General features: G+C 52.1%; 1 long non-coding RNA gene across 1 annotated transcript; it reads left to right on the top strand.

Annotated features, from left to right (window-relative positions):
• Window positions 1–3,863: 3,863 nt before the first annotated feature.
• LOC136336287 (uncharacterized) lies at window positions 3,864–11,771 on the top strand. Its single transcript, XR_010731405.1, has 3 exons — window positions 3,864–3,979; window positions 4,114–4,254; window positions 11,528–11,771. It is a non-coding gene; the product is annotated as an uncharacterized lncRNA (long non-coding RNA).
• Window positions 11,772–12,666: the final 895 nt, after the last annotated feature.

The following is a 12,666-nucleotide window of genomic DNA, read 5'->3' as shown; positions in this document are numbered from 1 at the left end:
GAGAGAAGGGTGCTCTTTTTTATACATAATGCCAGGTGAGAAGGGTAGAAAGAATGATAGTCACCAGTTTGCAATCTGCCATGTAACACTTGATTCAAGCAGGGACCATCAATAGTTGCTAGAAGCCACTGGGTGCAGTGTTGTTAGGGTACGGGATATCAGTGCAGTTCCTCCGGATGACTCACTAATTAAAAGTGGAGAAATGCACCCACATATATAGAGAGATATCATGGTCAAGAGTTTACCCAATTGATCAAGCCTCGCTTCATTAATTAGTAGGACAACCTGCCATCATAGGCCCCTTGATGGAAGGTGATGTGAAGAGCATGACGTCATCTCAGGGGTCCTCTTGCCAAGTGTTTAGCCTTGAGTCCCAACTCCCTGCTCATGATATTTACAGGGGACAAGGAAACAGGTTAACAATAGCAAGAGAAAGTAATCAGGCAAATCCACAGTGTGGGCCCCACTGAGGTGTGGGCTTTTCAAAAGGCCACAGTCAAGGTCATTTTAGCACAAAACAGACCTAATACCTGCATGTGGTGGGGAAACTTCATAAATCCTGCTAACAACAAATCAAGCAATCAAGCAACCAAACAAAAAATTCGTGAAAAACATTTGGGGCAATTGGGCAGTGTGACTGTTGACTGAAGGTAGAGGCTCCATGGAATTACAGGGTGGGAATGTGTCACTATGTAGACATCCTTCTCAAAGGAGGTGAGCTGAGCAACTGAGGAGCCAAGTGTCCTGTGGTCCCTGACCTACGACAAACTGCTCTGCAAAAACAAATGTGTATAGAGCGATATAAAGCAAGTATGCAGCAGATTAAAACTGTCCAACGGGGCCAGGGCCAGGGTGAGGCCAGGGTGTCTGGAGAGCAAAACTGAAGATACATGACACTTAAGGACTGCCCTGCACCTGCAGGGCCTGGGAGTGAGCGCCCACTTCAACGCTGCCCGAAGCAACTGGCTGGCCTCACCTGGTCCTGACCTTGTTGCTGAGTCTGGGTAGCAGGAAAAGGAAGGTTCATTATGTCATTAGTCTTTCTATTTTATCTGTGTGTTTAAAAGTGATAAAACAGTTCAAATGTTCATCAGTACCGAATAGTGTGTCTATACAATGAAATATGTTCTGATCGTCGAAAGGAGAGAAATCCTCAAACATAACTATCAGTGGACGAAAACCTCAGAAATATTATTCTAAGGGCAAGAAGCCAGACACAAAATATTCAGAATAGGCAGGTCCATAGGGAAAGAAAGCAGATGAAAGGGTATCAGGGATTGGAGGAGGAGGTGGGAATAGGAAGTGATTATTTAATGGGTATGGGGTGCTTTTATGGGGTGATGAAAAGTTTCGAGAGTAGGGAGAGCTGGTGGTTGCACAATATTGTGAATGCACAGAACCGTGCGCTGCAAGATGGTGAATTGCATGCTATATGAGTATCACCTCCAAAAAGACCATCATAAGAAGTCAAAGAACAAAATGATAAGAAATCAGGAATAAAAATGGTGCATTTTCGGCCCTGGCCGGTTGGCTCAGCGGTAGAGCGTCGGACTGGCGTGTGGGGGGACCCGGGTTCGATTCCCGGCCAGGGCACATAGGAGAAGCGCCCATTTGCTTCTCCACCCCCTCCCTCCTTCCTCTCTGTCTCTCTCTTCCCCTCCCGCAGCCAAGGCTCCATTGGAGCAAAGATGGCCCGGGCGCTGGGGATGGCTCTGTGGCCTCTGCCCCAGGCACTAGAGTGGCTCTGGTCGCAGCAGAGCGACGCCCCGGAGGGGCAGAGCATCGCCCCCTGGTGGGCAGAGCTTTGCCCCTGGTGGGCGTGCCGGGTGGATCCCGGTCGGGCGCATGCGGGAGTCTGTCTGACTGTCTCTCCCCGTTTCCAGCTTCAGAAAAATACAAAAAATAAAAATAAAAATGGTGCATTTTCAAAATTGATGAAAATTGTACATATATGCATACAAAGGAAGGTCTCTTGGCATTCTGGTCTGCTGTAAGGTTGCAAACACAGTGACGAGAGTCAGGTGATGGGGGCAAGCGCAGATGCCCACCCGGCCCAGGTGCATTCACGTCTCCTCGGAACCTGGTTCAGAGCTGCTGTTCCCAGCCTGCCTCCCCCAAGGAAACTGGGGCCACAGGCAGGCCATGTGGGGCAGGCGTGCTCCGCCTCTTCTCCCAGCAAACCTGAGCCCAAGTGGTGAAGTTGCAAGGAAGTGTGCTCCTGTTCTGAACCCTTTCCTGACCTGATCCCAGGAGCAGGGCTTCTGTGGGTGGCACAGTGGTGCCCAGGGTCCCACAGGTGAGGCTGATTTAGTCAGGAGGTGTGGCTGAAATAACAGCTGCTGAAGGCTCAGGCTGGGGCGGTGCCTCCATCTGGCTCCTCTGGGGCCCCAGAGGCTGTGCTGTGTGTGACTCTGGCATACAAGAGAGAGCTGTGTGCTTATGTTTGGGCATGTGGGATAAAAATGAAAGAACCATCACCCTAGCTTGTGGTATAGTGAATAGAGCAGTACCCGGAGCGCCGAGGCTGCTGGTTCAAGCCCGGGTTCACCAGCAACCAGTAGCACAACTAGGGAACAACGGGTTGATGCATCTCTCTCTCTCTCTCTCTCTCTCTCTCTCTCTCTCTCTCTCTCTCTCTCACACACACACACACACACACAGACTAAAAAAAAGAAAGAACCATCAACATTTGCTGAGCACTTTAGCTGCTGTGTTAAATGTGTGTGAGTCCTCTCACTCTGTCTTCCTGTGGCCCTTTGATGTGGCAGCTGCTCTGGATCCATAGCACCAGAAAGAGGGGGAAGGTCAGGCAAGGTTGGTTAGTTCCCCAAAGCGTCCCGACCCAGCTGGTGCGTGGTGGGGCTGAGCTGTCCGCGGCAGACACCCTGATCCGCTCTGGCAGTGAGCGGGAAGGAGGGGATGCTGTCTGTTAAGCCCCTACTGTGTACCACACCCACTAAGCTCGGAGTCCAGGCCTCACAGAACGCTAACAGAGAGCCCCATACAGAAGGCACTCTGTTGTAATCTCTTTTCACAGAAGAGGGACCTGATGCTCAGAGAAGTGTCGTTGCCCAACAACATCACATGGCCAGTAAGCCAGAGGTCAGGATTCAGGCAGGCTCTGCCTAAGTCCCACGGCTGACCACTTTCTTCCCAAAGGTGACAGTCCCTGCAGATGTCTTTGTTTTGAGGTCTCCCCTTTCACTTGCTTCTCTGAGGTGCATTTCAACCTCATGGGTGACAGAAACAGGAAGGGCCTGCGTCTGTCTAGAGAAATAAGTGGCTGAGCCGCGGCCTGTGCGGGCAGCAGGGCAGAGTCTGGCCGCACCCCAGCAGCACGAGCCTTCCGTGGGCACTGGGCAAAGACTCTAGGATCCTCGGCTGCCGCTGGCGTCTTCTCCTTGGAGGAGCAGAAGCCTGGCTTTCATGCTGCGTGAAGGATGAAGGTTCCAGAAGGGAGGACATGCATGGCATTCAGAGTGCTCACAGGCCAGGTGTAGACATATTTCACTGAGAGCTTCCAAGGAAATGCCACATATGTGGACAGAGTTCTTTGGAAGTCCTCATGTGTCCAAGCCAAGAAAGTGGCTAGAGTTCCGGCTGCACAGGGTTGGGCCAGGACTGAGCAGCAGGGAGTCACAGCTTCGGGTGTTGTGAGGCTCCTGTGGGCCTTTGTTGGGCCGTGTCCCGTGAAAAGCCACAGGGCAGGGGCGGCCTCTCCCATGTGCTCAGCAACCATGCAGTCTAGAAACCGCCCAGGCTCCCAGACACCCCGGCCGTTCCAGCTCCCCAGGTGTGAACCACTCACTTCCTCCGCTGTTCTCACAGAGAAACTGGCTCAGTCCGGCTGAAACCAGTTCTTGCCGGCTTCTGCCCTCTTCCTTGCCCCTGCCCATCTGCTCTGGATATGGCAGGCGACTCTTCTGAGTGGCTGGGACTTGTCTCTTCTTCCTGGGGCTGGGCACTGATGTCACCCCAGGTTGTGGAAGGGGTCCTGAGGATTCCTGTCCTGGGTGGGAGGCCTTTAATTGGGGGTGGGAGGTAGGGAACACAGCAATAGCCTTAGTAGGGCACCTGATCTACTTTCCCGTCTTACTTCTTTGCATTGAGCAGGTTTGGGCATGCCAAGGAGAAGCATCGGTCATCTCTGGTGAATTTCTAAAGGAAATCTGGGCTCCCATGACATCCTTTACGCTTTGGGTCCAAACCACTTCACAGGGATCAAGCCCTTCCTTGGGATGCAAGGTATGAGAGGTGAGAGAGAGGGAGGGCCTCTGCCGTGCCGGCCAATGTGGAAGACTCTCTGGCAGCTGTGTGACCTCAGGCTCTGGCTGGGGAAGTGTAGGTCCCAGGACTGAGCTAGTTGCAGGTGGCAGGCTGTGAAGGCCCTGTCCCCCCAGGTGTGCAAAGTAGATGTCTGCATAGTAAACACCAGCTGAGGGTCTGGGGGGAGGCGAGTTCTGTCCCCAGGGGCCACCGAAATTCTCCACTGAATCCTTCACAGTAGGCTTGATTAGCCAGGTCCCAGCGGGGAAGAGCGTATGGGCAGAGCAGGGGCCAGCTGCGATAGTTGCGGAGGCAGCAGGGAGCCAGGGAGGCGAGATGCCGGGCCAACAGTCTGGTGGGACGACCACATCCAGGGGGCAAGTAGAAGGCAATGATGTTAAACAAGCAAGCTGGTGCAGAGTGAGGTGGCCCCGAATGCCACACCAAGGAGGAAGACCAAGTCCACTCTCCTTGGAGTAGGAATGGACTCCCGTGGCAGCAGCTCTCTGCACTTTGAGGGTTTAAACCGCCTGCCTAGACCCCTGTAGGGCTCTCCCTCCCAGGCATCCCTCCCTGTGGTGTCCACTTTGGTCTGCCACCACTTTGGCTAGGAGGTGCAGAGATGGTGGCCAAGGTGTCCAAGAGCTGACCCTGGTGGCGGGCAGCCCATGGCCCGAGATGTGTGGTATCCCTGAGCCGGCCCAGCTGGTCAGGAAGGGGCTGGCCTGCTGTGCTCTCTGTCCTCATCAGGCCTCCACCACCACCGCGATCAAGTGAGTTCTTCCAAATGGATCCATTGTCGCTACTCAAAAGTGGCTCCATCTGTGTCTCCTTGCCCAGAAAGGAGTGGCCTCCGTTTCTGTCCCTGCCTTCCTCCATTGTCACTGTTGCCCAACTTCTTGGTGTGGGGACCTAGCACCTTGTCACCTCAGGCTTTGCACTGTCGTCTTTTATTACAAAACCTTCAGAAATTCTGTGAACTATCTCACCAGCTGCACCCCACAGCCGCCTGTGCAAGCCTCCGGGCCTGAACCGCAAGGCGACCACAGTGCATCCGAGACTTCTGCTCTGGGCTGGGCCCGGGGCCCCTTCCTTTCGGCTCCCCCAGCCTGAGCTGAGCTGGCCACACTTCCCCTTCTCTCCTTTCCTTTTTCTAAATCGTAGAAACTGAGGGGGAGCACTGGAGAACCCTGGGGTGGGGTGGGGGGCTGGGGAGGTGGGGTGTATGTGTGTGGGAGGGGTGCGGAGTGGAGTAAGTGAGAGCCTTGGAAGCTGGTCCCGCATGCGCTCAGGTCAGTGCAGGCCTGGGGGCTGTGGAGCAAGGCTGGTGAGGGTAAGGGGTAGGTGAGCTGTGGGAAGCAGGGCACCTGCCTGATGTGATGACCCGTTTTTCCCAGTGAGTTCCTCTGGCTTCCAGAAAGCACCTTCAGCCAAGGGGCCTCTCAGGAGAACAAGGAGGGAGGTACATGCATGTATGTGCATATTTTGGGATGTGTGTGCGTGTGTGTGTGTGGGTGAATGTGAGTGTGTATGTGCACATGTGTGTGTGCATGTGTGTATGAGTGTGTAGGGTGTGTGAGTGTTTGCATATATGTGAGTATGTGTGCATGGGGTATGTATACATGTTTTGGGATATGAGTGTGTATGTGTTTGTGTTGGGGTGTGTGTGAAAGTGTGCATATGCATGTGGGGTGTGTGTGTGCATGTGGGTGTGGGTGTGCACATGCATGGAGACAGACTATGTGCGCTAGGGATGGACTCTATTCTCTTTATCCCTGTGACTGTCATAGTGACTGCTTGGTAGTAACTGCTCAGTTTACTGAACAAAATAACAGACCATGGCCTGATATGCTGTGCCTTAGAGATACGTGTGGCTTAGCAGAAACTCCCTCGCACTCACTTTGGTGGGGTGTATCTCATTTTCTGTGAGCAGGTGGGGAGAGAGAGGAGGGAGTTGCCTACAACTCCATCCATTGGGAACCAAGTGCTCCTTCTTCAATGGAGAGACTTTTTTTTAATTAAAATATAGTTGGTGTACATTTCTGGCATAAAACATAGCGATTTGATATTTATATACCTTACAAAGTGACCACAATTTAATAACCTGGTGTCAAAGGTTACAATGATACTACTGACTCTACTCCCCATGCTGTACACCAGCGATTTCAACCGGTGAGCCACAAGGACTTTTAAAATACGCAACACCTGACTGTTCAGTCAGGGGCACTGACCTCTTTCCCTTATGGTCAAATAAAAAAACATGACAACAGCCAACACAACAGTCGCCGTCAGATGTGAAAGAGTTGAAATTATATCTATTTTATTTTGTCAGATAGGCAAAAAATATATTTTTGTGTGTATTACAGAATTTTATTAATTAGTTTATGTGCCATGAGATGAAAAAGGTTGAAAATTGCTGCCGCACACTATAGCCCTGTGACTTACTGATTTTTTAACAGAAAGTTTGTAGTCCCCTTTTTTGCTCAAAGCCCCACTCCCCTCCCCTCTACCAACCATCAGTTTGATCTCTGGGTCTTACGAGCCCATTTCTGTTTCTCCTGGTACTTCGTTTTGACCTTTGGATTCCACATATAAAGTGAAATCATACGATGTCTGTCTTTTTGACAGAGACACTTTGGGTCACCCGTATTTTAAGAGAAATGAATACAATTAGGTGAATGTCTGCTTACCCTCTAGTTAAGATAGAATCCTAGTAATAACCACAAGGCTCTTAGCAGTATACAAATGACTTCCACGTCCAGGAGCATCAAGGAGTGTCCCATTAACCCTGTGGAGTAGGTAGGCTCATCCCTGTCCTACAGATGAATAAATGAGGTGGCTTGCTTAGGGCCACACAGGAAGGGCAGGTGAGGATCAGGTCTGGCCAGACTCCCAACCCAACTAGGAGAAGAGTTTAGGGGGCTGAGAGAAGAAAGGGGCAAGGAGGCTGAGACCAAGATAATGATATGGGGGGGTTAAGGACACCACGGCCAAAACGCCTGTGGTCTGGTGCTTGCTATTTTATAGACCATAAAGAGGCACAGACAACTATTTGCATACAATTTCAGGGGCTCAGAGCTGCTCCCCCAAGAAGAGCAAGGGGCCCACAAAGGGAGGAAGGGACAGCATCGAGGCTTCTGGTAGCTGGGCCCTTCCTGTTCCCCAGGTGTAATTCTCGACTCAGGGTGAATGTGACTTTTGAGGAAGCAGGGTTTTTCAGGAACACCCCGCTTCTCTTAACAATGTACTCTTAACAACTGTACTCTGCCATGCTGTAATTGGCGATGATGTCCCGGCAAATGATGCAGTGACAGCTAGGTCATAAAAGAGGTAACAGCTGTAGACCCTTACATAATATAAATATTATAAACTATTCTTGAAGGCTTACAAAATGGATATAAACGTTTACGTCATACCACGATTACACGAGGGCCCCGATTTGCTATAAATCTAAAGACAGAGAAATAAAACGTATACCTCCATGTATCAGATATTCAACCTAAACTAATATGCTGTCTTTAATAAGTGTTAATTACAATTTTATTGAAGAAGGTTTTTTTTTTTTAATTATGTTACAACATGAAAGTGTTTTCAACAGCAAAGGCTAGTATCTAAGAAACAAAACTACTAAGAAAGAGTTGGAGCAGGGGTCCACTTTGTCTTGTAGACATATTCCTGTGGTACACAGGACCATTCTCTTTCTTTCTGCCGCTTTATCCTGCATCCAGGGCGGTAGCAGGGAAACAGGGCCCCGTGGGGTGATGGCATGGCCCCAACCTGCACCAGCCGTGACCTTGGGTAGAGACAACCTCTGTTTTCTAGGCAGAAACTGGGGGACGTGTTTTTGACCCGTCGGTAAGCAGAGAAGTGCAGAGCAGCACGGGGGCACATGCCCAGGTCCCGAGGGGGACACCCTCAAGGGCGTCCCGAGGGGTCTGTCTTGTGTGAGGCTTGTGTGGGTCAGGAGAGGTGAAATGTTTACTGAACTATGGAAAGTGACATGCAGAGTTCAGTGTTCGCTAGTGTTTTCATAAGTGTTGGCCTGTGTGTTAGGATTAGTCCATGCTTGCTTTGGAGTTTGAAATACAGAGTCTGAACTGCCCCCCTGAGGAGCAGGGGCCCCTCCTGACCATCTCCCTACTCAGTCACCCATCTCTGGTCTGTCTTTTCACTTCAGTCCTCTGATCTCAGCCTGGGTCTGGGAAGCCATGTGGCCCAAGAAAGGCAACACTTGTTCTTTGAAAGTCCACTCTGTTTCATGTGTGCTGTGGCCACGGGCAGTCCTCATGCAGCTCTGCAAGCTCAGTGTTGCCAGGTCTGTTGCACAGATGGGGAGCTGAGTTTGCTCCAGGGAGAGGGAGTGGGGTTCACAGATCGAAGTGTGGCCTCTGGCCTGAGCTGCTGAAATCTCAACTTTCTACTCTGCGGATGAGAAGAAAGGGAAGTTATCCTCCCTGAAGTGCAGCGTTCTCTCTCCACAACAGGGATAGCAGGGCTGCCCTTGTGACGGGCTTCTGTGAGCCCCTGTGGGTGATGTGTGCAGGGCTCTTAGCACAGTGCACGGCCCCTAACGAGGGCCTAACAGACGCCAGCTGAGAGAGAGGCCACTGCTGAGACACAGGGCTGGGAGATGGGAGACAGTCCCAGGTCAGCCTGACGCCCCAGCCTTGGGAGGCCCTGGCCCCATTGGGAGGCCCTGGCCCCATTGGGCACCACCCACCCCTGCTGTGTGAGGGTGGGGGGTGTCTCTGCCCACCTCTGTGCCGCACGCTGCCTCTGGGCCCCACGGGAGCTCTGCTTCTGTCCACAGGCCCACAAAACCTTTGAACTGCTGACTCTCAACTTTCTCTATCTTAGAGCGCAACCCAGTCCCTGGAGCCAGGTGGGAAGAGGGTCTATGGCCTCTCCCCTCCTCTGTTCTCCTCTCACATTGAGATGCAAGTCCAATGCCTTTCCTCCCCCTTTCACAAGACGAAGGTGACTGGCGTGTTGGTGGACATCAAAGATCCTGGGGAACATAGGTAGGAGCATCATTTACCCTAATAGTGTGCAGACTCAGGCTCAGCAAGTCCCCAACGCCATGCCTACCGCTCTACAAGATTCTGTGAGTTGAGATATTACTCACCCATTTTACAGATGGAGACACTGAGGCTCAGAGAGGAGAAGCTGGGCCGAGGATACTCAACTAGCAAGTGGCCAAGGTGTGTTTCAGACGCAGGGCTGTTAGGTTCCACCTATTCTGGAAGCCAAAGGGGTGAAGAAGCCCTGACAGTCAGGGTGGGCTGTGGTCAGGTGGTGGCTGGGGGCTTCTTCTGGGTTCCACCCCCCTACACAGGTATTAGCTGATGCTCCCCAGTAAGACGGGTCCATACCAAGCTTGGGTTTAATGGTGCCTGTCCTTGAGAGAGGCCCTGGCCTCCTGAGGGTCATCAGTGCACTTTAAGAGGCAGCTTGGAGGTGAGGGGGACTTCCTGTTCCTGCTTCTCAGTGATGAAGTGGGTTTAATCTGGTCGGCAGGAGCACTTCCTCCATGCTTTCTTCCCACATGCCCCTTCTCTCTCATTGCTCCCCAACTCTTCAGCGTAAAGTACCCCACAAAGCCCTCCCACCCTCCCTCCCTTCACCGCCCCTGGCCTCACAGGCCACAGCAGCTGGGCTGGCATAGGAAATCACATTCACGTCCATGTTCCAGCTCTAGGTGAGAATGCCACTACCCATTGTTTAAAGCACACTTACCTATGCAGCTTGATACTCTCCAGGCTCAGAGGATCAATTCAGCTTTGCCCGAGTTGCTGATCAGCACATTGCGCCTCCTTATGTGGAAGGACTGGGGGCCGGGAGGGGGGGCCGAGAACCACGGGGAGCCCCGCACCCTGCCTGCCCCTGGCGGACACCAGTGTTTGAAATGGAGGGGCATATTGATTGGCTTGGTCCTGTCTGAAGAAAGGCCAGTTAATTCCTTTCTCAGAACTGCCTTAATTATTAAACTTGAAGACCTGACAAAGGTCCTACCGCTAAGAGCTGCTTTCCTCAACTAGTTCCTGGGAAGACTGTCATCGTCAAAAGGTCATTTTCAGTTTTTGCCTGGTAGGCCTTCTCTCATCTCCCAAGGGCTTGCCTACCTGTGAGTGAGAAGGGCTATCTGATCACTTAGGAACTGGGGAGTGTGGACAACCAGGTCCACTTCTGCTTCTTATTTAAAATAAACAAGAAAGCGGTGTTTACCTTAATAGACCTGCTGTGCAGTTTGAGCAGGAAGGTGACATAAGGATGCACTTAGCTGGTCTATCCACCCCCTCCTGGGTCTCTTCAGATCTCTTACCCTGGCCCTGCTCAGGCCTTTTTTTTTCTTAGCGTGAGAGACAGAGAGAGGGATAGATAGGGACAGACAGGCAGGAAGGGAGAGAGATGAGAAGCATTGATTCTTCCAGCTCCTTAGTTGTTCATGGATTGCTTTCTCATATGTGCCTTGGGGAAGGGGAGGGCCATAGCACAGCGAGTGACCCCTTGCTCAAGCCAGCGACCTTAGGCTCAAGCCAGTGACCATGGCGACCTATTATCCCATGCTCAAGCCAGCAACCCACAGCTCAATCTAGTGAGCCCGTGCTCAAGTCAGATGAGCCCGTGCTCAAGCTGGTGACCTCGGGGTTTCGAACCTGGGTCCTCCGCATCCCAGTCCAACACTCTATTCGCTGCACCACCGCCTGGTCAGGAATTGCTCAGGCCTTTGCATGGGCTGTGCCCCCCTGCCTGTAACACCCTTCCTTTTCATCTCCATATTTCAACCCCACCGTGCTTTGTAGTAAAAATGTTTTCCACTACCATTGCTTTGGCACTGTGCAGAGAGCTCGGGGGAACCTCCAGCTCTGCATAGCTGATGACACCACTTCATCACCAGTGACAATGTTTTAAGCAGAGGTGGAATGTGAGTTCCCAGGAGATGCGACTTCCCAGAGCTAGGTTAGAATTTAGAAGTATTCTCCGGGTCCCTGACTGAGCACCCTAAGCCCTGTGTACCAGGGGCTGTATGAGATGCCGTGGGGTGTGGGTGGGGCACACCGGGCTGATGAGGTTTTCTCCAGGGCTTCACCATGGGGGGTGGACAGAGAAGCGATACCCCCAGGACCCTGCTCTGCTCAGCTTGAGCAACATGTCGAGAAACAGACCAGGATCGAGCCTGGCTGTGGAGCCTTGGGCACACCTTGTCAATCTGGGGCTCGGTTTCCAAGGTTAGCTCTTCCCTCCCCATGTTCTCCTCCAGAGGGGGCCCTGGAGCTGTCTCCCCTGACCCTCCTGCCTGCGTCCATCCAGTAGTGCGTCCCCAACCCTGCTGAATCAGTACCTCTGGAAGGCACCTACTCCTTGTCCCCGCACAGTCCCTGCCCTCTCCTGAAGCAGCAGCATCTCCCCTGTGGACGGACGACTGCAACAGTGGTGGCGCAGTGGATAAAGTGTCAACCTGGAAACGCTGAGGTTGCCGGTTCGAAACCCTGGGCTTGCCTGGTCAAGGCACATATGGGAGTTGATGCTTTCTGCTCCTCCCCCCTTCTCTCTCTCTCTCCCCTCTCTATAATGAATAAATAAAATATTTATTAAAAAAAAATAGAACTGAAAAAACCAAAACAAAACAAAAAAAACAAAAAACAGTTGCCACAGGCTCCCTGCCGTCCCGCTGCCCCCCTGCCATTCCCACCTCCTGCCAGGGCAATTTCTGAAAACTCCAACACCCTCCTCACCTCCACGCAGACACCTTTAAAAGCTTCAAAGCCTCCTCACTGCCTCGGGATCAAGGCCAAATGTTTTATCATATCCTATACCTCACCACATGATGTGGCCCCTGCGACAACCCCCAGTGCCCAGGTGTCCTGCTCCTCTTCACCATTTCTGCTTTAATGCTATACTGGCCATACTGGTCTTTTTCCCATTCCTAGAACCCACCATGTGCCTCCCTACAGGCCTTTCCTTCTATTGTGTCTCCTCTTCCCCTGCCACCACCCCCCCCTTTGCCTGTTTAATGCCAGGCCATTGTTCCTTCCTCGGGGGACCCTCCAGAATAAGTCAGTTCTCCTCCCCTGGAAAAGCTCCCATGTCACCCCTTTCTGGTCTTTAACCGTCTCCATCACAGTCCGTGAGTCTGTTTATGTCTGTGATTGTTTCTTCACTGCCCATGTCCTCTGCTAGTAACTGGTAAAAGTCATGAGGTCAGGATCTTATGTCTCACTCCTCCACACACGCCCAGCACCTCACGTGGTACATGGCACACAGTCGGCGCTTAATGCATACGAGTGAACACACAGAGAGCACCTGTGTGAGTCCAGGGTGGCATTAGAATTAACTAAATTCTACGGCCTCTTCTGGTTGTAAAGCTGTCCTGAGGTCAGCTTAGCACCATCTGCGCCA

The sequence above is a fragment of the Saccopteryx bilineata genome, chromosome 4 (assembly GCF_036850765.1).
Source record: "Saccopteryx bilineata isolate mSacBil1 chromosome 4, mSacBil1_pri_phased_curated, whole genome shotgun sequence".
Classification (NCBI taxonomy): domain Eukaryota; kingdom Metazoa; phylum Chordata; class Mammalia; order Chiroptera; family Emballonuridae; genus Saccopteryx; species Saccopteryx bilineata.
The sequence above is the reverse complement of the archived record's forward strand: the minus strand, read 5'-3'. Positions and strand labels throughout refer to the sequence as shown.